Source organism: Chlorocebus sabaeus, chromosome 24 (assembly GCF_047675955.1).
Source record: "Chlorocebus sabaeus isolate Y175 chromosome 24, mChlSab1.0.hap1, whole genome shotgun sequence".
Classification (NCBI taxonomy): domain Eukaryota; kingdom Metazoa; phylum Chordata; class Mammalia; order Primates; family Cercopithecidae; genus Chlorocebus; species Chlorocebus sabaeus.
The window spans coordinates 34016804-34042195 of record NC_132927.1 but is presented as its reverse complement, the minus strand read 5'-3'; the positions used below and the strand labels follow the sequence as shown (position 1 = coordinate 34042195).

At 39.0% G+C, this 25392-nt stretch overlaps 1 protein-coding gene and 1 pseudogene across 1 annotated transcript in view; one reads left to right on the top strand and one right to left on the bottom strand.

The window, feature by feature from the left end:
• SLC35F4 (solute carrier family 35 member F4) overlaps positions 1 to 25392 on the top strand; it is a 300118-nt gene that overhangs the window by 234352 nt on the left and 40374 nt on the right. The window lies entirely within an intron of this gene.
• Positions 1643 to 21263, bottom strand: LOC103229883 (serine/arginine-rich splicing factor 10 pseudogene; annotated as a pseudogene).

The window sequence follows — 25392 nt, the reverse complement described above, 5'->3', positions numbered from 1 at the left end:
ATATCCGAACCTTCTCAATTTTGCTGTGAACCTAAAGCTGCTCTAAAAAATACAGTCTATTTTTTAAGAAGTTAGTATTCTTCAGGGATCCTTGAAGGCCTGCCTTTCTTTACCTCCTGTGAGCTCTCCCTGTGACTCCTCATCTACTCTTTTTCTTCCCTCATTTTGTTTTTATTATAGCATGTTTGCTTAATTTATAGCAAGCATAAAATAAGCTGGATCCTGTTTTGATCCAGACATTCATGTGTTAAAGGTTGTACACAATATTTGTTAAAAAGAATGTACAAAAATACCGTTCTAGAAGCTTCTATAAGAGAGAAAATACAAAATTTAACCCCACAACTTTCCTCTTTGCTAGAACTGCAAACTACTGCTACAGTTTTAAATAGACTTTTTGTTGTTTATACATCCAGGATAATCTAAAAAAAATTAAACATGCATATAAATGATTGCATAGCAGAACATGAACACTGACTACAAACAGTAAAGAAATGAAAGTCAGAAATACTATCAAATATACAAAGGTTCTAGAATCAATCCTTTAAACACATTCCACAACAGTATTTCAGAACCATTGTTTTGTTCTTTGTAGGCAAAGCCTAGATTACTAAAACCAAAACTGAAAAAAGTAATCCTCTAAAAGGAATCGTTTCTCTGTGATAATTCTTACTTATATCTGTAAGCAAGCAATCCGAGATTTTTTTTAATTTTAGCTTTTTATTCAGAAATGAGATTGCACATGTCAAGTCACTTTTGTCCCCAAAATGATCTTTTGGAGAAATACTAGAAATTACAAATGGTTAAGGATATTACTTCTTCATTTTTAGTCAGTTACTACACTGATAATCAAAAACTCAGAAGATGTGACTCTTGCTTAAAACTGACTAATCCTCTTTCCAAAATTACTTTAAATTTCATGGGACCACAGAATCACCTAGAATGAGTGTTGTCTTTCAACTTGCCTCATATTAAATAAACTGAGGTGGGAAAAGCAAACCTCCCTCATAACGAGGCAGGCAAATTTTGATAGAAATGCACAGGCCTGTGCTGTAAGCATCAAAATTTCAGTTCTTTTACACTATGAACACACAAAGCTTGCTTCCAACAGCTGTAAGAAAACTAAGCAATATTTTGATCAACAATGCTCCTTAAACTTTATAATATACATAAGAACATTATATATATATTATATATAATATATAAGAACATTTTTTCCCTTTAAAATTATTTTTGCCATTTTAAGGTGAGTTTTTGTGATGTTGTCTATGTTCCAAATCTTCATAGGAACCAGAAAAAAGCAGTGAAGCCTCCACATTTCAGTCAAAAACTCAGTCTCCCTGAAAATACTACGTAAGCCAGTTGGCATGATTCCCTAAGACAGTGGGGTTAACAAAAGAACTAATCCACACTTCATCATAAATAATTATCATGGGCATAGATATCTTGACAAGACATAAAGGTCCGCCCTGAACCTAAATGTGTCTGAGCAGTCAGTATTGTACTGTAGCTACGACTTCACTTTTCTGTCATTCTTATTAGCAAGCTACATTTCTAGGTTAACAATTCTACCAAATACAAATATGAAAGTTTATTTGTAATAAAATAATAAAATAATGTTGCAAATTATGGTCAACCACATCTTTTCACCAAATACTTCAAGCATAAAAAATGGGAATCTTTACAAAAATATATAGAGACACCACAAATTGGTAGCGGCCCATAACATTAAACAAACTTGACTCTTAAGAGTGGCTTCTCAATAGCGTATCATTTTGATTGTGATCATTGCCTGGTACAGGGAAAACTAACAAGTGTCTTTGTAATCATAATTGCAACACTCTATTCCTGATAATTTAGGTAAACCAAACTATGAATAAGTGAATGATACACGCCTAAAAATGATCATGGCTTATATTATCAGTGGCCAGTGAACACAGGACTAGTCCAAGACCTTGATACAGATTTTGACCTAGACATAGACTGTGACTTCGACTGAGATTTGGATCTAGGTGGTTCTTTTTTCCCTAATTCCTTTTCATATCTTGAGCCAGACTTATAATGTGGTTTGGAATCTATTTTCGAGGTGCCTCTAGTTTTGGTGTGAGATGCAGACCTAGAATGTGATTCAACCTTCATTTCTTTCTTGGGCTGGGACTTGGATCGTGATCTGGAATTGGATTTAGATCTTGAAAAAGATTGATTTCGGTTTTGAATCTATCATATTCAGAATGGCTTCTGCTACGTGTGGTCTTCCAGTCGGTCTACTGTTTCTAGGACTATACGACCTTCTATAGTTGTAATCAGAAGACTGCCTTCTTGATCTCTTTCTTTCACAACTTTGGCTTCTAGAATGTCTATATCTGTCATAATCATCATTGCATGAAGAACTGTACACATTCCTCCCTTCCTTGGCTTTCATCTGATTTAGTGTCTTCTGATCCCCCTAGGCAAACTTTATTTTAATCTGCCATCCACAAATCCACTTGCTGTCACAATTATGTAAAGCGTCTTCACCATCACAAACATCCCCAAATTGAACATAAGCAAATCCTCTTGGACGGCGAATGTAGAAACCAAGCGAAACATACACATCAACTATAGGACCATAATGACCAAGTTCATGCTGTAAATCTTCATACTTGGTGTCACTGGCCATGATCCCAAAGAAGAGAGACGTGTTCAGGGATACCGGCAGCAGGACATGGCGGCAGTGTGAGTCTCAGCCTAGAGCACTAACAGTCTCAGCAAACTGTCTGCAGCTCCAGCTGCCGATCCTCCACTCCTACTTCTCATCTACAATCATACAGTTGTAATCTCTCATTCATGCTCCTGAGCTCTGTCCTTCCTTCCTGGGTTCCTGTCTTATGTGCCCACATATCTAGCAACTATACAGATCTATGTGTGTTGATCTTGAATACATTGATGCATCTATAGTGCTAATTTCTGTGACCATTCAATGAGAAAACTGTTTCTATTTATGGACACATTTTAACCTTGAAGTTTCTATATGGCACGACTAAATCACCCTTCATCAAAATCAGTGTATACCGTGACATCACAGTCTTTTCATGTGATTTGTGCACTAAACTCAACATTTTTCTGGAAGATATTATTGTATGTTCTTCCTTCTGGTTGCACCATGGAAATTCTGTGCGTTAGTCACATTTACATTTATATATATCTTTAGAAAAGCAATGCTTCAGTCCAGCAACTCTGCTGCACTTTAAGTGGAAAACAGTCTTTATTTCTCCTTTCGTTTTTCAGTTTCCCACTGTGCCTCACAATTGATTTTTTTTAAAAAAATTTTTAGAGGAGGTCAAACATTGTTTGAATGTGGGGCAAATAGTCTCCCAGGGAGACAGCAAACCAGTCCTTGCTGGTTTCAGCAACATTCGCAGAACAGCATCTAGACACCAGCCACAGCAGAGTGTGTGCTACAGAACAGGATACTCAAAACAAAGTCAAAGGAAGCACTGAGAACAAGACAAATCATTGCAAAAGATGAAGAAACATTCTGCAAGAGTGGTGCCCTTAGCATCCAACCATGTCTCTGAACAAAACTCACCTGTATCTGATGGTAACTGCTGTTTTCCTGGGCATTTGCCCTTCTCCGTGTGGCTGGTTTTATGCTTCTTGTGCTCACTGTTATCATCACTGTTTATTCTCTGGGGAAATCATGAGATACAGCTGAAATGACCTGTTGCCTAATTATGACTTTTACTGGTACACTTGGCAGTTTTGAAATGAAAATTACTTTAGGGAAATGTTTCAGAGTCCCTAAAAGAGAAAATTTTTTAAAAGTTGCCTTGATTTGACTTATTTACATATCAGGTAGTTTATTTGGAGCCCAAACTCTAATTATTGTGTTTAAGACGTTTCCATGTCTTTGACTTTGCTAATATTTCAGTAATTTAGGTAGCTGCTATTCTCCAAAAATGTATGTAGACAAGGAAATGATATAAAGAAAGAATTCTATAGAAGAATCAAGCATTTGAGGAAATAAAGGAATACAAAAGGAATTGAATAAAATATATATTTTTCTACATAGCTGAATTGAGATCTTTATCAGCCTAATGGACATTCCAACTCAGCTGAGGCTGAGCCCAATTCTAAAGGATAAAGGGGAAAACATCAACATTGGGATGAAATTGTCAGTCTTTTGGACTCAGAGACATTGACTAACATTCAATCTTAAAGACCAAAACACTGAAGGCATTAAAAAAAGGAAGGATTTAAATTTCTCTTTTTTAAAAACACTATCATTCACTTGTTTAAACATCAGGTTTTATAAATTGATAACATTTTTATTTAATGCAGGAACAAATTAGAATTTCACCGCAAGTGGCTTTATGAATATTGTATTCAAGAATGAAGGCCGGGTGCGGTGGCTCACGCCTGTAATCCCAGCACTTTGGGAGGCCAAGGTGGGCAGATCACAAGGTCAGGAGTTCGAGACCAGCCTGGCCAACATGGTGAAACCCCATCGCTACTAAAAATACAAAAAAAAAAAAAAAGAATGAATACTCAGGTAGTTTCTGCTATATTATTTCTTGCGTTCATCTAAGAGGCTGTGATCATCTGACTCTTATGATGACTAATAGTAAAACAAACCAATCAGGCCAAAAGCCCAGCATAGCTATGTGAATTTTTAGCTAAATAATACTTCTTTTTAAAAATGTGGTTGAATTATTTAAAGTAAGTACAATTCCATAAGCAATTAGCTAACAATATTTTGTTTAGACCTGGTCTGAGGAATAAATGTCTTTGCTAGACAGCATATTAACCACTAGTGTTTGATACACAGATTAATGCTTGCAACAGGGACTGGCAGGTTAAGCATTCTTCCTCAATCTTGTTTCTCTACTCTAAATACATTTACCAAACCCATTTTTGAGACTACGAAGATAAATGCCAATCTGGGCTTTGTCCAGATGATCACAAAATGTAAAATACTTCCATCCCAAATAATGGGACTTTATGTTATGTTCATCTTAAAACAAGTTACAGGATCTGAAGTCTTCCATTACTTCTAGTTGACAAGGCTGAAAAAGTAAACACACAATTTAAATGTAAAAGTGAACTTTATATACAAGATCATATGTTGCCTTTGCCCTTGGATAGACTTGTGAATTTCATTTATTGGAGTTACTATAGACCAGGAAAGAGAAGAAGTAGGAGCATTTGAGGGCTACAGTGCCACATTGTCTCTTCCCTTTAACCAGGAACTCAACTACAGTAAATAATACCTCAGATTTTTCTTAAAGAAAAAAAAAAAGCTTTCCAAAAGGGAAAACTCTACCTACCTCTTAAGAAATATCACTCTAATTATCAGTCATTACCATTTTGAATTTCTTCTTTAAATTAGCTTTATGTTAACCAAACTATGTGCTGCCACACTTTGATGTTCTTGCCTGAGAACACATTTGATGTTCTTGCCTGAGAAATGGAGGATTGTACCTCCATTTCCCAATCCACAAGTGAATACTTCAGTTTCTGATATTTTGAATGAGAGAATCTTTAAAGTTCCTTCCAGCTCTAATAGTTTTCAGCAATTATTGTGTGCTATCGAGTTCTGGCTCATGAACTTTTGGGGGATATGGATTCCTCGATGAGTATGCAATTTAAGTTATGGGCCATCTCTACAGTAATATGCACATACACATAATTTTTTGATATAGTTTTACAGTGTTTGGGGACCTTCTGAAGTCCCCAGATGTCCCTGCATCCCAGGTAAAGAACTCCTACCAGAGCACATACGTCTTCCCATTTGTGAGTTGTATAAAAAAGACATTGCTGGTGCTTTCTACATGACTGGATTTTTTTTTTTTTCTTTTTGCCATTTTACAGATTTATTTCTCAAGAAAAGTATGCTATGTTTGCTTTTTAAAATATACTTTAAGTTCTGGGGTACATGTGCAAAACGTGCAGGTTTATTACATAGTTATACACGTGCCATGGTGGTTTGCTGCACCCATCAATCCGTCATTTACATTAGGTATTTCTCCTAATGTTATTCCTCCCCTAGCCCCCCACCCCCCAACAGGTTCGGGTGTGAGATGTTCCCCTCCCTGTGTTCATGTTCTCATATACTCCCACTTATGAGTGAGAACATGCGATGTTTGATTTTCTGTTCTTGTGTTAGTCTGCTGAGAATGATGGTTTCCAGCTTCATCCATGTCCCTGAAAATGACATGAACTGATCCTTTTTTATGGCTGCATAGTATTCCATGGTGTATATGTGCCACATTTTCTTTATCCAGCCTATCATTGATGGGCATTTGGGTTGGTTCCAAGTCTTTGCTATTGTTAACAGTGCAGCAATAAACATACGTGTGCATGTGTCTTTATGGTAGAATGATTTATAATCCTTTTGGCATATACCCAGTAATGGGAATGCTGGGTCAAATGGTATTTGTAGTTCTAGATCCTTGAGGAATCGCTACACTGTCTTCCACAATGGTTGAACTAATTTACACTCTTACCAACAGTGTAAAATCATTCCTATTTCTCCACATCCTCTCCAACATCTGTTGTTTCCTGACTTTTTAATGATCACCATTCTAACTGGCATGATATAGTATCTCATTGTGGCTTTGATTTGCATTTCTCCAATGACCAGTGATGATGAGCTTTTTTTCATAGTTTGTTGGCTGCATAAATGTCTTCTTTTGAGAAGTGTGTGTTCATATCCTTTACCCATTTTTTGATGGGGTTTTTTAAATTGTAAATTTGTTTAAGTTCTTTGTAGATTCTGGATATTAGCCCTTTGTCAGATGGATAGATTGCAAAGCTTTTTCCCATTCTGTAGGTTGCCTGTTCACTCCGACTATATTTTCTTTTGCTGTGCAGAAGCTCTTTAGTTTAATAAGATCCCATTTGTCAATTTTGACTTTTGTCGCCATTGCTTTTTGTGTTTTAGTCATGAAGTCTTTGCCCACGCCCATGTCCTGAATGGTATTGCCTAAGTTTTATTTTAGAGTTTTTTTGGTTTTAGGTCTTACATTTGAGTCTTTAATCCATCTTGAGTTAATTTTTGTATAAGGTGTAAGGAAGGGATCCAGTTTCAGTTTTCTGCATATGGCTAGCCAGTTTTCCCAACACCATTTATTAAATAGGGAATCCTTTCCCCATTTCTTGTTTTAGTCAGGTTTGTCAAAGACCAGGTGGCTGTAGATGTGTGGTGTTATTTCTGAGGCCTCGTTCTGTTCCATTGGTCTATATGTCTGTTTTGGTACAAGTACCATGCTGTTTAGTTACTGTAGCCTTGTAGTGTAGTTTGAAGTCAGGTAGTGTGATGCCTCCAGCTTCGTTCCTTTTGCTTAGAATTGTCTTGGCTATATGAGCTCTTTTTTGGTTCCATATGAAATATAAGGTAGTTTTTTCCAATTCTTTCAAGAAAGTCAGTGGTAGCTTGATAGGATAGCATTGAATCTATGAATTACTTGGGGTAGTATGGCCATTTTCATGATAATGATTCTTCCTATCCATGAACATGGAATGTTTTTGCATTTGTTTGTGTCCTCTCATATTTCCTTCAGCAGTGGTTTATAGTTTTCCTTGAAGAGGTCCTTCAAATCCCTTGTAAGTTATATTCCTATGTATTTTCTTTGTTGCAATTGTGAATGGGAGGTCACTCATGATTTAGCTCTCTGTTTGTCTGTTCTTGGTGTATAGAAATGCTTGTGATTTTTGCACATTGATTTTGTATCCTTAGACTTTGCTGAAGTTGCTTATCAGCTTAAGGAGATTTTGGGCTGAGATGATGGGGTTTTCTAAATATACAGTCGTGTTATCTGCAAACAGAGACAATTTGACTTCCTCTTTTTCTATTTGAATACCCTTTATTTCTTTCTCTTGCCTAACTGCCCTGGCCAGAACTTCCAATACTATGTTGAATAGGAGTGGTGAGAGAGGGCATACTTGTCTTGTACCAGTTTTCAAGGAGAATACTTCTAACTTTTGCCCATTCAGTATGATGTTGGCTGTGAGTTTGTCATAAATAGGTCTTATTATTTTGAGGTATGTTCCATCAATACCTAGTTTATTGAGAGTGTGTTGAATTTTGTTGAAGGCCTTTTCTGCGTCTATTGAGATAATCATGTCGTTTTTGTCATTGGTTCTGTTTATGTGCTGGATTACGTTTATTGATTTGCATATGTTGAACCAATCTTGCATCCCAGAGATGAAGCCGACTTGAACATGGTGGATAAATTTTTTGATGTTCTGCTGGATTTAGTTTGCCAGTATTTTATTGAGGATTTTCACTTCAATGTTCATCAGGAATATTGGCCTGAAATTTTCCTTTTTTGTAGTGTCTCCCCCAGGTTTTGGTATCAGGATGACACTGGCCTCATAAAATGATTTAGGGAAGAATCCCTCTTTTTCTATTGTTTGGAATAGTTTCAGAAGGAATGGTACCAGCTCCTCTCTGTACCTCTGGTAGAATTCAGCTGTGAATCCGCCTGGTCCTGGACTTTTTGATTGGTAGGCTATTAATTACTGCCTCACTTTCAGAAGTTTTTACTGGTCTATTCAGGGGTTCAACTTCTTCCTGGTTTTTTCTTGGGAGGGTGTATGTGTCTAGGAATTTATCCACTTCTTCTAGATTTTCTAGTTTATTTGTATAGAGGTGTTTATAGTATTCTCTGATGGTAGTTCGTATTTCTGTGGGATCAGTGGTGATATCCCCTGTATCATTTTTTATTGTGTCTATTTGATTCTCTTCTCTTTTCTTCTTTATTAGTCTGGATAGTGGTCTATCAATTTTGTTGATCATTTCAAAAAACCAACTCCTGGATTCATTGATTTTTTTGACGAGTTTTTTGTGTCTCTATCTTCTTCAGTTCTGCTCTAACCTTAGTTATTTCTTGTCTTCTGCTAGCTTTTGAATGTGTTTGCTCTCGCTTCTCTAGTTCTTTTAATTGTGATGTTAGGCTGTTGAATTTAGATCTTTCCAGCTTTCTCTTGTGGGTATTTAGTGCTATAAATTTCCCTCTACACACAGCTTTATATGTGTCTCAGAGATTCTGATACGTTTTAACTTGTTCTCACTGGTTTCAAAGAACATCTTTGTTTCTTCCTTAATTTTGTTATTTACCCAGTAGTCATTCGTGGCAGGTTGTTCAGTTTCCATGTAGTTGTGAGGTTTTGAGTGTGTTTCTTAATCCAGAGTTCTAATTTGATTGCCCTGTGGTCTGAGAGAGTGTTATGATTTCCATTCTTTTGCATTTGCTGAGGAGTGTTTTACTTCCAATTATGTGGTCAATTTTAGAATAAGTATGATGTGGTGCTGAGAAGAATGTATATTCTGTTAATTTGGGGTAGAGAGATCTATAGATGTCAATTTGGTCCACTTGGTCTAGAGCTGAGTTCAAGTCCTGGATATCCTTGTTAATTTTCTTTCTCGCTGATCTGTCTAATATTGACAGTGGGGTGTTAAAGTATTCCACTATTATTGTGTGGGAGTCTAATTCTCTTTGTAGGTCTGTAAGAACTTGCTTTATGAATCTGAGTGTTCCTGTATTGGGTATATATGTATTTAGGATATTTAGCTCTTCTTGTTGCACTGATCCCTTTACCATTATGTAATGCCCTTCTTTGTCTTTTTTGATCTTTGTTGGTTTAAAATCTGGGTTTTTTCAGATACTAGGATTGCAACCCCTGTTTTTCTGTTTGTTTGTTTGTTTGTTTTTGCTTTCCATTTGCTTGTTAAATATTCTTCCCTTATTTTTGAGCCTGTGTGTGATCTGCAGGTGACATGCGCCTCTTGAATACAGCACACTGATAAGTCTTGACTCTTTATCCAATTTACCAGTCTGTGTCTTTTAATTGGGGTATTTAGCCCATTTACATTTAAGGTTAATATTGTTGTGTGTGAATTTGATCCTGTCATATGAATGTTAGCTAGTTATTTTGCCTGTTAGTTGATGCAGTTTCTTCATAGTGTTGATGGTCTTTACAATTTGGTGTGTTTTTTCAGTGGTGGGTACCGGTTGTTCCTTTCCAGGTTTAGTGCTTCCTTCAGGAGCTCTTGTAAGTCAGGCCTGGTGGTGACAAAATCTCTCAGCATTTGCTGGTCTGTAAAGGATTTTATTTCACTTTTACTTATGAAGCTTAGTTTGGCTGGATATGAAATTCTGGGTTTAAAATTCTTCTTTAAGAATATTAAATATTGGCCCCTACCCTCTACTGGCTTGTAGGGTTTCTGCTGAGAGATGTGCTGTTAGTCTTATGGGCTTCCCTTTGTGTGTAACCCGACCTTTCTCTCTGGCTGCCCTTAACATTTTTTCCTTCATTTCAACCTTGGTAAATCTGACAATCATGTCTTGGGGTTGTTTTTCTCAAGGAGTATCTTTATGGTGTTCTCTGTATTCCCTGAATTTGAATGTTGGCCTGTCTTGCTAGGTTGGGGAAGTTCTCCTGGATAAGATCCTGAAGAATGTTTTCCAACTTGGTTCCATTCTCCCCATCAGTTTCAGGTGCACCAATCAAATGTAGATTTGGTCTTTTCACATAATCACATATTTCTTGGAGACTTTTTTCTTTTTTCTTTTTTTCATTCTTTTTTCACTAATCTTGTCTTCTTGCTTTATTTCATTGAGTTGATCTTCAGTCTCTGATATCTGTTCTTCTGCTTTATCGATTCGGCTGTTGATACTTTATATGTTTCACGAAATTCTTGTGCTGTGTTTTTCAGCTCCATCGGGTTATATATTTTCTTCTCTAAACTGGTTATCCTAGTTAGCAATTTGTCTAACCTTTTTTCAATGTTCTTGGCTTCCTTGCATTGGGTTAGAACATTCTCCTTTAGCTCGGAGGAGGTTTGTTATTATCCACCTTCTGAAGCCTACTTCTGTCAATTTGTCAAACTCATTCTACGTCCAGTTTTGTTCCCTTGCTGGTGAGGAGTTGTGATCCTTTGGAGAAGAAGAGGCATTCTGGTTTTTGGAATTTTTAGCCTTTTTGCACTGGTTTCTCCCCATCTTCATGGATGTATCTGTCTTTGGTCTCTGATGTTGGTGACGTTGGCATGGGGTCTCTGAGTGCACATCCTTTTTGTTGATGGTGATGCTATTGCTTTCTGTTTGTTAGTTTTCCTTCTAACAATCAGGCCCCTCTTCTGCAGGTCTGCTGAAGTTTGTTGGAGGTCCACTCCAGACCTTGTTCGCCTGGGTATCACCAGTGGAGGCTGCAGAACAGAAAAGATTGCTGCCTGTTCCTTTCTCTAGAATCTTTGTCCCAGGGGGCCACCCACCAGATGCCAGCCAGAGCTCTCCTGTATGAGGTGTCAGTCGGCCCCTACTGGGAGGTGTCTTCCAGTCAGGATACAGGGGTCAGGGACCCACTTGAGGAGGCAGTTTGACCCTTAGCAGAGCTCAAATGTTGTGCTGGGAGATCCGCTGCTCTCTTCAGAGTTGTCAGGCAGGGACGTTTAAGTCTGCTGATGCTGAACCCACAGCTGCTCCTTTCCCTAGGTTCTCTGTCCTAGAGAGATGGGGGTTTTATCTTTAAGCCCCTGACTGAAGCTGCTGCCTTTTTTTCAGTGATGCCCTGCCCAGAGAGGAGGAATCTAGAGAGGCAATGTGGCCACAGCAGCCTTGCTGAGCTGTGGTGGGTTCCACCCAGTTCGAATGAACTTCCCAGCAGCTTTGTTTACACTGTGAGAGTAAAACCACCTACTCAAGCCTCAGCAAGGGTGGATGCCCCTCCCCCCACCAAGCTCAAACATCCTAGGTGCACCTCAGACTGCTGTGCTGGCAGCGAGAATTTCAAGCCAGTGGATCTTAGCTTGCTGGGCTCTATGGGGGTAGGACCTGCCAAGCCAGACCACCTGGCTCCCTGGCCTTAGACCCCTTTCCAGGGGAGTGAGTGGTTCTGTCTCACTGGCATTCCAGTCCCTAGGGTATGAATAAAAAACTCCTTCAGCTAGCTTGGTGTCTGCCCAAGTGGCCACCCAGTTTTGTGCTTGAAATCCAGGGCCCTGGTGGTGTAGGCACCGGAGGGAATCTCCTTGTCTATGGGTTGTGAAGACCATGGAAAAAGCGCAGTATCTGGCCAGGAGTGCAGCATTCCTCACGGTACAGTTCCTCCCAGCTTCCTTGGATAGGGGAGGAAAATCCCCCGACCCCTTCTGCTTCCTGGGTGAGGCAACGCCGCATCCTGCTTCAGCTCACCCTCCGTGGGCTGCACCCACTGTCCAAGCAGTCCATGAGATGAACCGGGTACCTCAGTTGGAAATGCAGAAATCACCTGTGTTCTGCGTCGATCTCGCTGGGAGCTGCAGACCAGAGCTGTTCCTATTCGACCATCTTGCCAGTAAGCTGCCATGATGACTGGATTCTTTATGTCAAATATATATACAAGGTCTTTTCACATTTTACTTTAAAATCTTTGTCATGTGATCAATTTGTTTTACTCATATACTAATAATACATCCTAAATGTCAGATAGAAACATTTAGGGCTAGTTTAAAAATCTTCTCTTGGATCCCACTTGATATGATTTTATTACTGAAATGCAAAAAGAAAACAACTGTCATCATAAGACACCATCATTACTTAACCCAAGAACAAACCGACTCTACTGAATTTAGATGGCATCTTTAAAGTCCCTTCTGTTGCCTACATATCAGGTCAGAGTTTATTTTCTTCTTTGAATAACGGAAACAGTTAATTTTTGAAAAACAAAACTAAAAGCTAAACTATCATGACCTGTAAATGGCATTCAGTATGTCCCAGGTTCCCTATTAATTGCTTGGCTAACTCCTCCTCTGTGTTCCTGCTTAGATTTCACTTCCCTAGGAAAGCTTGCTTGAGCCCCCAGCCTGGTTAAATGCCTCTGCCATGGCTCATACAGACCCACTCTACCACTCCTAGCACACTGCTTATCCATACTATTGCAACGGCCTATTTTCTGGTCTGTATTTCCCTAAAGTCTTTAAACCCTGTGAGGTAAGGGTCGTCATTATTCACAGCTATTTTACGAGCACCTAAGATAGTTCCTAGTACGTGCAGGGTATTGAGTAATGTTTCTTGGGTGAGTGAATAAACAAATGAGTGTAATGTATATAAAGGTATCTCTGATTAGGAAGCTCTGTCATTTTTTTTTTCTTTTTAAGAACAAGTACAGTTAAGCTGAGCTCAGTTTTCCAATATGGGGTTTCCCTATGAATGGGAAAGAGTCTAACCTATAAATCATCATCCAAAAGCTAAGGCTCAGTCAAACTATCTGACTTAACATTCACACTGTTTTTGCAAAACAGAAAACCACATTTTCATAATATATAATGCAGTGTCTGTGGCTCTGATTGAGAGGAAGGAGGACTTGAGAAAGGGGATAGGAACAGGAAGAAGAGGGGCTAAGGTTTAGTCAGCTATAGCCAGGAGAAGAGTGGAGGAGGCTGACCCACAATGTCAAAGGATGAGCAAAAGGGAACTTAGTCCTTATTTAAGATGAAGGTGGGGCTGTGGTTGAGGGGTAAGGGACCCCTCAACATATATGGGCAAGGAGAGGCAGGGAAGCAAGGATGATCCAAAGCAACAAGTAAAGAGAATAGACAAAAAGAGTGGAATTCAAAGTAAACAGGCAATGATGGAGGCGCCAGACAGTAAAGAGGTGGAGCCTGGAGAAAATCTCAAATGTGCTGGGAAGACCCAACCAGCCCACCCGATTCATCCACTTCCCTAGATGGCTGATCTTCAGGAGATATTTAACTTTGTCAGTCTTTTTAGGGGATGCTCAGTATTTTTCACTGAGAGGGGCAAGGATCCTCTTGTGCTTTTTACTAGGGGAGCATATACATCACAGAGTTCAAACATTCACACCTTTGATTGTAACCCATGGGGGCAGTTAACCATTGCAATTTAATATATAAGCCTTGTAGCACATTTGATGTCAAAATAGCCAATGTGCAAGGGTCAACTTCCCCTTCATAATCCTAGAAAATTATACCCTTACTACCACACTAAGGTAGTATATGTTATGAGAATTCTATTGGTTGATGTTCTCTAAGTGGATCAAGAAAAATACGATTAAAATAAGAGAATAGGTATGAAGTTTGAAAAGTTCTGGAGACAGATGTTGGTGATGGTTGAACAACCATATGAATGTACTTAATTCAACTGGACTTTACACTTAAAAAAGTCAAAATGATCAATTTTATGTTATGTACAGTTTGCCACAATAAAAACATAAGAGAATAGCAATAGGAGCTTGATATAAAGAAATGGTAGTCATTTTCCAATTTTAAATATAGAAAATCAAGAGACACATAACAAAAGAAATATCTAGGGTCAGGTGCTCAGCTAATGGTAGTTAAACTGAGCCCTGGGAATCCTAATATTTGGTATAAGGTTCTTTTCAGGCAAAGCCCCAAATCTAACCCTCTATCCCATCTATATGCATGGCTGAGGTTCTAAAAGCCTCATAATATTGTTTTGTAAAGATGATCAATTTCACATTGCATGCCATGGATTTTTAAAACTATATCCTTTGGTAAAAGCCAGTACATAAGTTTAATTTATCATATAACTTACTGAAATTTCTCTTAAAAATACACTCCTTAAAGCAATAGTTAACAGTGAAGATTATGAGCAGTATTTTTTTTTAAAAGAAAATGTCAGAAAAGCTCCAAATCTAACCCTCTATTCCATCTATGTGCAGAACTGAGGTTCTAAAAACCTCATAATATTGTCTTGTAAAGATGATAAATTTTACATTGTGGGCCATGGATTTTTTAAACTATTTCCTTTGGTAAAAGCTAGTACATAAATTTAATTTGTCACATAACCTATTGAAATATCTCTTGGAAAATACACTCCGTAAAGCAGCAGTTAACAATGAAAAAATGAAGTGCGCAGTTTTAAAAAAAAGAAAGAAAAATGTTTGTTTCTTGTTCTTTCAGGGATTCTCACTAAGACGTTTTGCTCTAGGGAAGGTTCCAAATGCATTGATATTTCCTGGAAATGTCTTGCCCTGTGCCTAGGAATAATTCTGAGAAATCTTTTCTTGGTGAAATGTTTTCAATTGTCATGGTGATGCTTAGGAAAGACACATTTTAAAGGAGGTGAGAGTGAAGAATCATATTGGCTTCACAAAGTTTAGGATTTTAACTTGTACTTAGCTAGAAAGAGCGCCCTACCTGGTATTAAGTCACAAGGTCCTCATAAAATTTTAAAAGTTTAGATGGAAATTTTCATAGAATTTCTGGCCCTACCTTATTTGATGGATAAGAACACTCAAATCTGAAAAGCTTAAGTGAAATTTTCATAGCATTTCTGGTCCCACCCTTTTATTTTATGGATGGGAACACTCAAATCTAAAAAGTTTAAGTGACATCCCAAGGTCACCCCAAGGCCACACAGCTTTCTCCTTACATGTTGTCTTACAAACCCCTCATATGCACTTGTTTAGAACAGGAACCAAGTTCTCTTGATGGCTGACCTACCACCCAGAAGTCATTGTGGGGAGCTGTCTGGTTTGAAATCTCATACCCACCACTCCCTGTTGCCCTGTCAGAGATCTAGAACTCGTCTGCCATTTCCCTCTACTGTGACAGCTGGGCCCTTCATTAAAACAGTTGCCTGAGGGGGAATGGTCACAAGCACACACACACCTCCTTTTTAAGACTTTTTACTTCCAATTCTTTCTCAATTTGTTCTTAGTTATTATTAAAAATTCTGTCATTTGTTCATCCTTTTTGTCTGTTTCTTATTCTTTGAGAAATAACAACTTTACTCATGAAACCTTACCATGTATCAGCTTAAAGAAATATTTGTCATTGTTGATGACAAAAATTGATGTTAATGGGTAACCTGTACCAAAGAAGTCTGTTCTAGGATTTAAGGGAAATTAAACAGAATAAATAGCCAGGGCACCAACACTGAGAGTTTTTGGAAATACACAGAAATTTCCCTGAAGATCCCCTCCAGTAATTACCGACAACTTTTTCTTCCTCCTTAAATTAAATCTGTTTTTCCTCAACTGCTAACTCTCAAAATAAATATGAAACCGTTTTTATTCAATATTTTCTTGTTTTACTTAATGACTGGTTTTATTTTATGTGTTTCCCCACTGCCAGTGTACGGTATTTTAGCAATAATGGGATGTTAGTATCAATCTGCAGCCAAACCACAATTTATAACTTTGTTTATGTGGGGAAATGCATCTAGAGCTGGAAGAACCCAGTTTATAAGTCAGAAATGGCCTATGGTATATGCCCTGAGTTTAAGTAAAATTCAGTCAGTAAATATTTTTTGAAAGCCTTCTAGGTAAAAAGGCACCAATCCAGGGGTTATAATGTTCTGCAAATAAAATACATAATAACACAAAGATACATTACATCATCTACTCCTTACAACTTTACTAGGTAGATGTTAATTTCCTCCTTGCCAATAAAGAAACTGAGGCTTTGAGAGGAAAGACAACTTGCTCAAGAGCACAATCCTAGTGGGAGGTAGAGCTGTCTTTCTCTTCCAGGTCACCTGACTCCCAAATCTGGGCTCTTTCAGCTGTGCTGTGGTGCAGTCATTATGCTCTAAGGAGACTATGCAGGAAGTCAAGCTGTATTTTCAAAAGTCTTTGGAAGCTATGTGTCAGAAGCTTCTGGGAAAAATAGAAATTTGTGCTGAATCTCAGGTAGAAAAATGTTTGCTCGGACTATTGCTGCCCTAGAAATACCTCTTAGAGAATGCTATCCCAAGTTACTAAGAAATTGAAAAGTATCGTTGTAACAACTGGGACTCCAAGAGGATAGGGTGACTGACGTTTCTGACTGTGAGTGACCCATTGTTGAGGGAGAACCGGGAACATAGGGAGGAGCACAGACTGCCATCTTCTCAGGGGAGTGTATGACAGGCTGTCCTTTTGCCATCAGTAAGACTTCTCCTTTATCAACATCAAACCTCAGATATTTCACTTTGATCTAAACCCCTGATGGAGTCAGACACACAAAAAATTATATAAATGCTCTAGTAAGATTTGCTTAAAAGCCTTGAGAGCTAAATCTATTCCATGCACCTGCTAATCAGACCAACTCAGCATGTTTATTAATGGTCTCCATCCAGAAGGAGGAAACTCAGGCAGCTTCCCAAGATAGTAAGCAGTTGTTCTGAACTCTCCCATAAGACAGAGAAGCAGGGACTCCAAAACAACCCAGCCCCTGCTGCCCAGATCTTAAATATGATAGCTCAGAGTTAATGGTATGCGGCGCTCATGAAAGATCTAAAAGTTACCATCAGCACAGTCTCCATCCCATGCTCACATCTCAAAGATGCAAATGTGAGGCAGCTCTTGATGCATCTGGAGTTTATTGACTTTCCTGCTAATTACCCAATTTCTCAAGTATTTGTTGAATATTTAGTGTGTGCCCAACATTCTTTCATGGAGGCATAAGAGATTCAAAATTGGTCCTTGTCCTTAATTACGGTATTGCTACTCTTGTTCATTTATTCATTTAGTCACTTAAATATTTCTTGAGCATGCGTAGTTGGAGATAAGACATATGCACATTAAAGTTATTGAACACAGTAGAGCATAATTAGATGTTATCTTTAGTTTCTCCCCAAGGGTCAGAGAGCTCAACAAATGCTCATGAAAAGCTACTAAGTGCCAATACTGGAGATACAGAAATAGCTAAGGCAGAGCCCTGACTGTTAAGAAGCTCACAGCCAGGAAGAAAAATGAATAAACCAGAAATTACAGTAGAATATGGTGTAGTTAGGTAAGTGCAGTGTGCACAGAGGAGGGAAAATGGCCAAGGAATGCCCCTATGGGTAAGTGACACTTGAACTGACTCTTGAAGCTTGAATATGAGTTCATAGAATGTTGGCCCAACTGCTGGGTAGGGAGAAGTGGTCATCAACCAGGCTAGAGAAAAAGGCAGGCATGAGACTTGAGACTTGCTTGTAATAGCCTGGGAAGTTACAGCTCCCTCCTCTCTGACTGCCCCACTAATGCCAGCTCCTTCCCCAAACTTTTTGTTTTTTAGAGAAGGTCAGTGGCACAATCATAGCTTACTGCAGCCTCCAACTCCTGGGTTCAAGTGGTCTTCCTGCCTCAACCTCCAAAGTCACTGGGATTATAGGTGTGAACCACTGCATCTGGCCTCAAACTTTGATCTCTGCCTCCTCTACTCAGTGGTAGTAACTCAAACTCCAGCTTCCTGCAACACAGTGAGGACATTGTCACTGTGTCACTTGAGATGTTGTCTCAAGGAAAAGCTGGAGATTATGGGGCTGACCTTGTAAGATCTTAGGGACTGCACTGTTGCACTGCAGAGTGACCAGTACCTGAGCTCAGTTGCCTCATATGCTTTGTCCAGTTTTATTTTGTTTACAGTGGGAGGGAGGCCAAGTTACTTCATCTAACTGGAACTCTCCCACATTTCGTGACTAACTTCACTCGACTTTGATGTTATTTACCTTTCAGTTCCTCAAGCCCGTGTCTCCATTCCTCTTCCTTCTACCTACTTCACCTCCTCTCTACTGAAACTACTTTCATTAATCACCTGGGAGATCCTTATTGCCATAGCAAATGGGCATTTCTTTCACTTTCAATCTCCTTGTCTTGTTGGCAGTCATGGAAGTGATTAAACAGTAACTCCTTTTTTTTTTTTTTTTTTTTTTTTTTTTTAACTCTTCTCTTACATTCTCCCAGTTCTATGACTCTGATTTTGCCTTTGATGACTACACTATTTTGTTTGCTGGCCTCAACTTCTTCCACCCCTTAATAACAGCATTTCCAGCACGGTTCCTCGGGCTGTTCATCCTGGACCAGCTGGGCATCTTCTCTACACTCACAGCTTTAGAGAGTTTATTTCTTACCCTGCCTTCCATTGTCTCTTACATGGGAATACACCCAGCTTCGTATGACCAATCCTGTTTTCTTCACCCAGACCCTTGTTAGATTTCTCCAGCTACCTAGTAGGGATTTGTACCTGGATATTCCACCTCAAAACAGATCTGGCTTCTGTCTCTTTTTAAACCTTATATTCTTCTCTCCTTTATCTACTGAACTCTGTCTACACTATACCGGCCTGCATTTACTTGCTAGAACACACCAAACTCTCCCCACCACAGGGTCTTTGCATGTGCAGTTTCTGCTTCCTGCACCTCCCTTTCCTCTGTTGATGCCTCAGCCTTTAAGTCCCAGTTTGCCCATAATCTCCTCAGAGAAGCGTCCCTGCATGACCTTATGTAACTAGACACCACTCTGCTATTACCTATCACTACTCACTCTCGCGTTCTTCACAGAACTTAGAACTTGTCATTATTGGCTGATGTATTTGCTTGCACATGCTCTATCCATACGTTTATGTGTTTTTTCACTTACTTTAAGCTTCCAAAGACTGAAACCATGTCTGTTTTATCAATTGGGGTCTGCATGGTACCTATCACAGTGCCTGGCACATAGGAGATACTCAGTAAATACACTCAGTAAATATTTGTCAGATGCATGAGTGAGATCATCACCAGACTCACTCTCCATTTCTTCTCTACAGGAGGATTTTCCACCCCAGGTTTTCTGTGCCAGGCATTGATGCTGGAGACACAAGCATATAAAGCATGGTCTTCCATGCTCCTACAATGTTTGGCTCATATATTAACAAGGAAAAATAAAGTTGTGAGACAAAGTGAATTCTGAGCTGAGAGAAACTGATGGGTTAGGTTCTGTGGTTATAGAGTTTTTAAAGTTGAAAAACCAAAGTTTGTCTTACAGCCCAAATGGAACCTCATTAAGGCTTAGCTTCACCATTATTGAGTCCAGATGGTATTGCTGCCTTCACAGACCCCAAGCAGTCATCAGGCTGTTTTCCTGCTGGTTTTGACCTGTTTCCCATGAAGCGGTTGCCCTATAAGAGTTGTTCTTACTTCTGCGCTCTTCCAGTTTCTCGCACCCTCCAGGCTCAGAGTCCTGCAGATTCTCATTTTTATTAATCCCAGGATTTGTCATTATATTAGCACATTTCGTGTTGGGTTATAATTTACCTGTTTTCCAGTCTCTTTTCCCTAATATAGTGTGAACTGAGGCAGAAACTTAGTCTTATGGTCTAGTTCAATGTCTGGAACATAGAGACTCCTCAATAAATCCTTATGAATGAATGAATAAGTGTTGCCAAATCTCCTCTAGCCAAAACAAACAGTGACAAAGAAAATTATCCTCTGGGCTCTAGATGTGTGGGTCAAAGTTCCCCTAGAGTTTTTCTCTGATAATTGGATAACTTCTATCCTCACATGGCAGCTCTTCTCTACAGTCCTGGAGGCTGGAAGCGTGTGGCAGCCAGTCATTCACGAATAGCCAGCAAGGGCCTCATGTGGGCAAGTGGAGGGGTAAGGATGGCAAAAGGAGATAGATTCAAGGAATGTTTAGAAGGTAATGCCAGCAGCATTTTTACCTTATTCTAAAGCCCATGTAGTAAATTTAAGTCATCTTCCAGACAGTGTGAACATCAGAAGAATTATCTTTCACTCTATCAGATAAATTTAGGATTTTGAGAGGAGAGCATGCATAACAAACTGCAAGGGCTGCCTCTACAAGAAACATTTTAAATATTCTATGCTCAACTGTCAGCAACAGCACATTAAGCATTCTAATACTTGCATAGCTGCCATAATTCGCCTCACATGGGTGAATATGGTACTCCTGGGAGGTGACTTACTCTCCTTTGCTTACCAAAGGAATAGAACAAATACTTTCATATCATTTTTTCCTCATCTCTGGCTAAGAAATGACCCTTATGGTGGGGATTTTGATTAAACATTTGCAACAATCATGGGAGCAGAGACGTGATAAACATGCCAAACCAGTTTCCCTGAACTCAGGGTAGCAAGATTTCCAGGAGCTTAATGAAAGCTTTACATTTTCTTCTATTAAATTACAAAACCGTGCCTGATTTTTATAAATCTTTTGTACTATGAATAAAAGATTATTTTTTTCTGATGAAACTACCCTGAATTATCTGAATCTTCCATATGCCACCTTTTCTCCCATCCATCCATCCATCCATCCATCTGCATACATGTCCATCCCCACCTCCCACATAACAGATTTGAGATGGTTTATCGATTCCTTAAATTAACACAATTTCTGTGTTTTCAAAATCTCTGCATGGAAAAGTGTTTCCCTGATCTTTGCATTTGTGTCCTGTCTATACTTCCTGCATGCACTTTCTCATCTCCCACTTGTTTCTCAATAAAGGCCAGTCTGGCTTTTGCCCCTGCTACTCCACCAACAGTGCTCTTTCCAAAGTCAGCAATGACTGTCATGTCGCTAAAGTCACACTTGTACCATGGCCACTTTCTCCCATTCTCTTCCTTTGATTTCTGTATTGTTATAATTTCCTGGGTTTTTTCCTCATCTTTTGGGCTGCTTTTTTTTTTTTTAGTAGGTTCATATCCTTTTAATTACTGGGTTTCTTGAGTCTCAGCCCTTGTTATCCACAGTTCTCAGTCAACATTTTCCTTCTGGGTGATATCCCCTCCTGTATGAGTTTGTTAGGGCTGCTGTAACAAAGTTCCACAAACACGGTGGCTGAAACAACAGAAATGGTTTGTGTCACAGTTCCAAAGGCTGGAAGTCCGAGGTCAAGGTATCCACATGGTTGCTTTCTTCTGAGGCCTGTGGGAGGCAGTCTGTTCCACCACCTCCCCCATAGCTTCTAGTAGTTTTTTGGCAATCTTTGGCATTCCTTGGCTTATAAAAGCATCCATTCTTTCTCTGGCTTCATCTTTACATGGTGTTCTCCCCATGAGTGTGTGTGCCCAAATTCTCCCTTTTTAGAAGGATACTGGTCATGTGGAATTAAGGCCCACTTTAATGACCTCATTTTAATTTGATCACCTCTGTAAAGGTGTTATCTCTAAATAAGGTCACATGCTCAGGTACTGAGGGTTAGAACTTCAACATATGAATTTGACGGAGGGGAGAGAGAGTGGAACACAATTCAACGTATAACCCCTCCCATAGCTTTGATGACTTGTCCATATACTGATGACCCTCAAATCTGTCTCCAGCCCAAATCTGTCTTCCGAACTCTAGACCCATGTGTCCAACTGCCCACTGACCATCTCTCCTTGGATGAGTTTCATGCACTTAAACTCACCATGTCTAAGACTGCATTCATCACCCTTCCCACAAACCAGGTCCTCCTTCTAGTTCTGTGACTGGTGTTTTATAAATTCAGTTGTCCAAGACAGAAACTGATGCTTATTCTTGACCCCTCTTTCACCCTCATTTCTACACCGATGTTCAATTATTTACCAAGTTATATCCATTCCATCTCTGTGATACTGTTCAACCTACCTCTCTTCAACCTCATTGCTGCCACCTCTTCAAGGCTACTATAATCTCTCCCCTAGACATCCAGTGTTCTCTTAACAAGTCATTTTACCTCCAGTTTTACTTCCTCTCAGTCCACTCTCCACGTTACACAGTGATCTTCTAAAATCTCAAACCCAGTGATTCCACTTCTCTACTTAAACCCTTTCAAATGGCAGTGAGTGCCTTAGAAGTGGGCTTTGGCTAAGATTGGTGTTAGGCTTAGAACTGGACTTTAAAGGGATGGTAGGACTTCGGTAAGTGAGGAAGAGGCTTCTATGAGTGTGGAGCTGGGACTCACTATTGTGGGTTTAGGTCCAATAACTATTTCAGCCCATCTACCTGGCAGTTGTGGATACCCATAACAATTGTGAAAACAAACTGATGCTGGTTGTTTAGCTTATATCCCCAGAGGTGGAAACTTGCGAATAGTTTCATTTAGATTGTGGCTTAAATCACAGCAGAGCTGCCTAAGCAGCTGTCTCTGCCAGTTCCTGACTGGCACTCCTCCCCTGGGTGACAAATTTTTATATGCTAATAGCATTAGCTGTACCCTGGCATGCTCATCTGCCCATTTCTTTCTTTCTGCTAATGAACAAGGCATAAATATTTTGTGAACTGAGCCATAGGGTTACAGTTTAAAAGCCCACTTCCCCAAAGAGAAGATACTTATGGACCATTAGTACTGGCAAGGGGCTGTGCAGTGAATTGCCTCCCAGAGTAAAGGCTGGCTTGTCCACCCCTTGGCATTTAGCACTCTTTATAGAAATTGCTTGTATAATTGGCTTTTCCCCTCCTGGACCATATAAAAATGAGGGCAAGCACCATGCCTTCTTGTTCTTCCCTGTGCTTAGCAGAGGGGCAGGCACTGCTAGGCACACAGTAGGCATCCATAACTTATTAATTAATTAGTCATCACAGAATAGGCCAGTAGCCACAGGTTTCTTGATTTATTCTAAATTGAGTTTTGAACTATAATGAGTTATAAGACTGCCTTATTAACATGTTGTCAAATCCATCAATCCAGAAAATCACCAGGGCCATTTGGAAGAGGTGTTCCAGGGCAGCATACCAGGGAGGAATTTGTAAGTAGAGAATCTGTAGTTTCTACAGTCCATAGGGAGTATTTGTCAAACTTGTCAGAGTGCTGGTGACATTGCAAGAGGATGGTGGTGATGTCACAAGGTTCACAAGGATTTTAGTACTCTTTGTATACACTTGTATGTAGGTAAATAACCTAGTTCAAGTTACAAGGAAACCAAGAATTTGGGGCAAAAGAAACAAAGGTTCAAATAGAAGAAAAGTCACTGTGAAAGCTTAATAAAAACAAACAGGGTGATTCAGGGAAGCAAGCTCAACATATGAAAATCCAGAAATAGAAAACAAATTAAAATCAGTTGCTTATTTGAGTAAGATATTATTTCAAGCATAAGCACTCCCACTGCATCTAAAATGAGTTTTAAAATGCCATTAAGTTATTTGTATGTGTTTTTGGAGAAATAGATATGTATTATAGAAAGCAAAGTAGTCTTATAGTCTTAATGCCAGCATCTTGCCACCTAAAAGAAAGAGATATTTATTCAAAAGTACAACATTTGGAACTTTCTTTAATACTCTGGGAATAGCAAACTATAGATTTATACCAGGCCAAAAAGCACTTTTAGTTTTGTTTTCTTCATACAGCATAGACTTTTCTTTTTTCTTTTTTCAACTTTCATTTTAGAATCAGGATACATGTGCAGATTTGTTACAAAGGTATATAGCATGATGCTGAGGTTTGGAGTACGAATGAATCTGTCACCCAGGTAGTGAGCATAGTACCCAATAGGTCATTTTTTCAACCTTATCGCCCTCCCATCCTTCCCCGTCTTGTCTTCCCCAGTGTTTATTGTTCCCATTTTTATGACCATGTCTATACAATGTTTAGCTCCACCTACAAGTGAGAACATGTGGTATTTGTTTTTCTGTTTCTGCATCAGTCCACTTAGGGTAATGGTTTTCGGCTGTATCCATGTTGTTGCAAGGGAGGAGATTTCATTCTCTTTTGTGGCTGTATAATCCATAGTGTATCTGTACCACTTTTTTTTTTTTAAATCCAACCCACTATTGATGGGCACTTGAGTTGATTCTATGTCTTTGCAATTGTAAATAGTGCTGTGATGAACTTATGGATGCACATATCTTTTTGGTAGAACAATGTATTTTCCTTTGGGTATATACTCAGTAGTGGAATTGCTGGGTTGAATTCTAGTTCAACTCTCAGTTCTTTAAGAAATCTCCAAGTTGCTGTCCATAGTGATTGAACTAATCTACATTCCCACCAATGGTATGTAAGTATTTCATTTTTTCTGCAGCCTCACCAACATCTCTTATTTCTTGACTTTTTAACAAAAGCCATTCTGACAGATGTGAGATGGTATGTCACTGTGGTTTTGATTTGCGTTTGTTTAATGATTAGCGATGATGAAGATTTTTTCATGTATTTCTTGGCTCCTTGTATGTGTTCTTTTCAGAAGTGTCTGTTCATATCCTTTCCCCATCTTTTATGATGTTATTTGCTTCTTTCTTGTTGATTTGAGTTCCTTATAGATTCTGGATAATAGACCTTTGTCAGATACATAGTTTGTGAATGTTTTCTCCATTTCTAAAGGCTGTCTGTTTACTCCCTTAATAGATTTTCTTTCTGTGTAGAAGCTCTTCAGTTTAATTAGGTCTCATTTGTCAATTTTTTTTTCAATTGCCTTTGAGGACTTAGCCGTAACTTCTTTGCCTAGGTTAATATTGAGAAGGGTATTTCCTAGGTTTTCTTCTAGGATTTTTATAGTTGGAAGTCTTAGATTTAAGTGTTCAATCCATCTTGAGTTAATTTTTGTATATGGTGATAGGTATAGGTCCAGTTTCATTCTCTTGCATATGGATAGCCAGTTATTCTAGCACCATTTATTGAATAGGGATCCTTTCCCCCACTGCTTATTTTTGTCAGTTTTGTCAAAGGTCAGATGGTTGTAGATGTGCAGCTTTATTTCTGGGTTCTCTATTGGGTTCCATTGGTCTATGTGTCTGTTTTTGTACCAGTAC